Source organism: Pteropus vampyrus, unplaced genomic scaffold (genome assembly GCF_000151845.1).
Source record: "Pteropus vampyrus isolate Shadow unplaced genomic scaffold, Pvam_2.0 Scaffold186, whole genome shotgun sequence".
NCBI lineage: Eukaryota > Metazoa > Chordata > Mammalia > Chiroptera > Pteropodidae > Pteropus > Pteropus vampyrus.
In genome coordinates this window covers 2,122,564-2,127,484 of record NW_011888967.1, presented here as the reverse complement: position 1 = coordinate 2,127,484, position 4,921 = coordinate 2,122,564, and the positions used below count along the sequence as shown (strand labels likewise).

General features: G+C 35.2%; 1 pseudogene; it reads left to right on the top strand.

The window, feature by feature from the left end:
• Positions 1 to 1,158: 1,158 nt before the first annotated feature.
• LOC111746400 lies at positions 1,159 to 1,277 on the top strand (annotated as a pseudogene).
• The last annotated feature ends 3,644 nt before the right edge of the window (positions 1,278 to 4,921 follow it).

Here is a 4,921-nt window from a genome sequence, read left to right as displayed (position 1 = left end):
AATTGGGGAATGCCAAGCAAAGAACAAGGAGGGAAAACTACCCAGGATAAACTTTGTAAAAGACATTCATTTTAGACTCTGAATGGAAAAATAAATAAATAAAAAGCTATAGGTAACAAGAAGAGAATCAGAGAAGGACTGTTTAGCAGAATTTGAATTCAGCAAGGTTAGCAGCTAAAGTCCAAGGACATAAGGAGATGCTGCTGATGAAGTTGATGGAGCAAGTGAGGACCACACATTCTAGCAGCTTGAAAGAAAGGACAGAATCAAATATAAGAATATTAAGAGAGAACAGCGAAGCCTAGCAAAAGCTGTTTGCTTGTTTCATTTTCAGATACTGAAAGCTAATCCTGTTTATATGTAGAAAAAGAGAAGCTGGGACTATGGAAAGTGAATGAGTGACAGAGGGTCTTGAAGAGGTCATAAGAGAAAGGCAGACCAGCCAAATTCCATGGAGACATGAAATGTAGGGAGAAGAGACCTGGGAGGAAGTGATAGATGGAGCGCAACATGACCAAAGATGCAGAGCAGCTCTTGCAATACTGTAAAGATCTTTGTCATGAATTTAGAAGTCAGGGAAGGCAGGGTAGAGAGTCAGAGAAGAGAAAAAAGGTCACAAGTAGCCTCTGAGAGAGTAAGTTTAGGGTTGCACAAAAAAGAAGTAAATGCCTTGTGGAGTTACATTAATGGACAAATTAAATTTGTGTGACCCTTTAAAAGGCTTAGGCTGTATAATTTTACCTTCTCTCATCAAGCCTAGTGGCTGAGAAGTGGAAGAGCAAAGAACATGAGCTGAGACGGTTGCAAGTGTTATCAGTGCATGTGGGAAACTGAGGCAGACCAAAGAACAAGGAAACTGTAGGTGGGAAAAATAAAGTACTAATATTATGAAGATTAGAGATAAAAGAGTGGGAGGTGTATGATGAGTTGGACGGCAACCAGTAATGTAGATGTGACAGGCAGGCTGGAGTGATGACTCCTCTCGGCAGCAGTGAGGATAGGGTAAGAAGGAACAAATGAGGACAGAAAAGAGGTCTCTGAAGCAATACTTATTAAACAGGTTCATTGTCTGGGCTGCTGGTGAATGGTTGTGCCATTAACAAAGGCATAAATCCAATTGATGGAGTCAGATTAGTTTTCAACATAGAAATTGAAATCATCTATGGCCATGCTACCCTGAACAAGCCCAATCCCATCTGATCTCAGAAGCTAAGCAGGGTTGGGCCTGGTTAGTACTTCGATGGGAGACCGCCTAGGAAGACCAGGTGCTGTAGGCGTAAAAAATAAAAAAAATAAGGGATTGTAAACTGACAAGATCCTTGTAATCTGTGAGGTCAAGCAAGGGTTGCTTTCCCTAAAAAATAAAAATAAATAAACAGAAATTGAAATCAGCAAATTGCAAAGGACATTGATAGACTAGGCATTAAAAATCTAACCCAGAAGCAGAAATGTTGGAAAGTATGCTAAGCAATCAGTGATCTTATGACATGCAATGGGAAATAGTTCTCTAACACATTGAATCTCCAAGTTCTCATAGACATGAACAGAGTTCTGTGTTATTTCATACAATAGGAAAACTTAACTTTTCTCACACTCAAATACTCGGCTTAATGAAGATCTAATATTCTAATATTCTTGAAGTTACTCAACCCATACCCTAAACTTCACTGGGTTTTTAGATGTTGAGTTCTTTCTTCCTCTGATTTTGGAACCAGCACACCTAAGGCTTAAGTTTAGGTATGTGAAGTGCTATCTAAGGTTATCTTACATTGACATTTGTGAGGTTTTCATTTTCTGTTTGCCTTATTTGTCTTAAGCTTTAGGGAGACTGTATTTTTTGTACCACATGGAAAGGAAAGTTTAAAACAAAAATGCTTCTAATGAACCTGCCTTTGCCAACGCAAGATGTTTAATATTAAGTCAAGATATGATCTTAAACTTATATAAGTATAAGCATTATTCAGCGTGGTAGTTATTGGAATTTATTTTCCTTTAAATCAGAATTTTTTTTATCACACAGACACACTGTGGAAAGAGTGTAATAAACCTACACAATGTCAAATGTAGCAGTAGGTAATGTGTGACTTACAACGTGTCATTGCATTTATATTGACATGACCACACTTCAGGCAGAATTCTTACATTTGTGTTATACATATTTCACAATCTAACAATAGATTAGAGCATATTACAGAATATGCTTAATAAGGCCTCTGTCAAATAAAAAGGGGGTACATAAACTCGATACATTTTGTTTTGGAGAGTATAAACATAATAATGTCTCCCATACTAGTTTAATATAAAAGCTACTCGATAGAGTAGGTTATACACCTAAGAAATTTAAAATAAAATGAAGAGAAGAAATAAAATACAGTTTCACTCTGTAAAATCTTAGGCAATTTATTTTGTTAAAATTAATCGCTGTTTATCATTGCTTAATAAGGCCTCTGTCAAATAAAATTTTAGACTTGTTCACATCAAAGACTTTTAAGATTCAATAAATCTATAACAGATATATTTGCAAATATTTATTTTTAAAACAATTCATTTTCTCTTGTGGACACATCTAAAACTGTATTTCTTTTAAGATGTTATCTTTATGGTACTGGTGTTTACAGGATAGTATTTAAAGAAATAATCTCAAAAATAATGAGCAAATTGTGAGATGAATAATATGCGTGAAGAAAAAATAGCGCTTTTCTAAGATTCATTCCATTTCTAAGAATGTTTTTTCAACTAGATACGAGGCGCAAATGTTATAGCATCCATAACCATATTTTACTCATCAACCTCTTCTCTCTGCTATTCCAATCTGCTGTTAAAAATGCCTGCTTCCTCCTTCTGAAACCCTGACAGGATGCTTTTCTAACCTTACAAGAGATCTTTTTTTGAAGTCAAGGTAATTATTCTATTTTATTCCCTCAGTGACATTCCAGCCACCATAGAGCTTAGATTCTAAAAATTAACCTTTGTTTAAAAAGATTTTTAAGAGTACAATTTAAGCTTTCATTAAATAAAAATTTCATTTATTAGAATGATGAACAAGATAAAGAGTAATTTTCAGAAGGTATTACACCTTGATTTTCCTTAGTTTTTATATCCCAGCATCTACCCTGCTTTCAAAGAATTGACAACTCAGTTTAGAAGAAAAAGGGAATACATCTGAAACAAAGATTAATTTGGTGCTAAATGCAGTGGGCCAACTAAAAATGTACTTAGTGCCAATGTGAAAGACTGAACTGGAGTAGTCAGACTAGGCCTAAAAGAATTAATAGAAGAGCCAATTTAAAAAGGGCAGGGAAAAGCAAGAGGCATCACCTTTTATGATCATAAAAAGAGTTAAGTCACCAGGCAGATATTCATTTATCTGGTAAAACAGCAAAGCCTACTCCACATCTGAGGTTGCAGGAAGAGAGATTATCCTAACATTCTTGTCTTTTGCTCTTGACTTTGCTTCTCTTTATTCGGAACCAAATCCAAATGCTTATTATGTAAAATAAAATGGAGGATTCACTATTTTTTTTGGTGAATTTGGTCAGTTTAGATAACCCTGAACATATCCGTTTGTTTTTTTTTTAATGGAATCTACTTTGTATATACTGAAAGTATAGAACAAAATGGTCCTGAAAGAAGCGAGATAAGAAGGAAACCAGACTACACTGTTTTTCTGAAGGGGCAGGATACAGACTTAGCTAAAGATGGCCATAATTTGTAGTGATTTAGAAGTACTTAACTTGTCAAACCAATCAAACATAATCAACCGACATATATTCCCATTTGTCCAATTTTTCATTTGGGAAATAATTTTCCATAAACATTCTGTGTAAACAAAATTTTAAAATCATAATGAGACTTCCCAATCAAATCTGCCTCCCCAAATAGAAAGTAAATTTTAGTGGTTCACCTGACAATAGCAGCAGGATCCACCATATGGCATTAACGGGTCTGGGATGCTGGGTTTCATCAGCACAGGAAATTGCTTTGTTGGAACTACCATGTTGGAAATCATCTGTCTCTCAGTAGAACATAATAAATTTTACATTGCACAATAAAAGGGGAGATCTTTATCATCCACCTTTCTTAGAAAGGGACATCATTCTCATTGTATTTCAAATTCAGTTCATCTGAAAAGGAATTTAACCTGGACATAATTTTCTAAGGTGTAGGTCATGACTTGATCCCATTTCTGAAAAGAAACCTATACTTTGTAAGTACTGTACTTAGAAATATAAGTTGTAATACTTTACATGGAAATCCATAACAGTCATTCTAAAGTCAAATTAATTTCTGAAAATGTGCTCTATTGCATATAAGGAGGCAGAGTAGCTGTACATTTCCCACTGAAACTAGTGGTGAGCTACTCTGGGGATATGGAAGATACCCTAGACCACATGCTCTCTCTGTTGCCTAGGAAATTTACTAAAAAGAAATAAGCACTTGTAGTATTGGATTTATCTCTTGTACAAAACAAGATGTAAACAATTTAACGGCAGTAAAAAATTCTGAATTCCAAGATTAGGCAGTTAGGGTAAGTACAAAGCTAATAGTTGTTGAAAAGAGGACCCTCAACTCCCCCCTAAATTCTGGCCTGTTCCCTAACTACAAAATAAAAGTACCATTTAAAGCTTCAACCTTTCAGTCCTGTAAGAATTAAGTTGCTAGAATAAAAGCAAATGGTTCTTGAGGGCTCTTCAGTGTTTATTTCCATCATGCTAATTTAGTCGCAGGAGGTTGACAAGACTGCCCTTACTTAAGGACCCAGATGCTTCAGAAGTTGGATTTATTTTCATTAAAATTAATTTAACAATAGCTTTTTTTTAATACTCCTACTTTATAGAGTGAGAAAGATCTGTGATCTTGCTGAGAACAAAGGATTTATAGCAGTCATTCACCACTCGGGCTCTCTAGGGTTCTCTTTTGA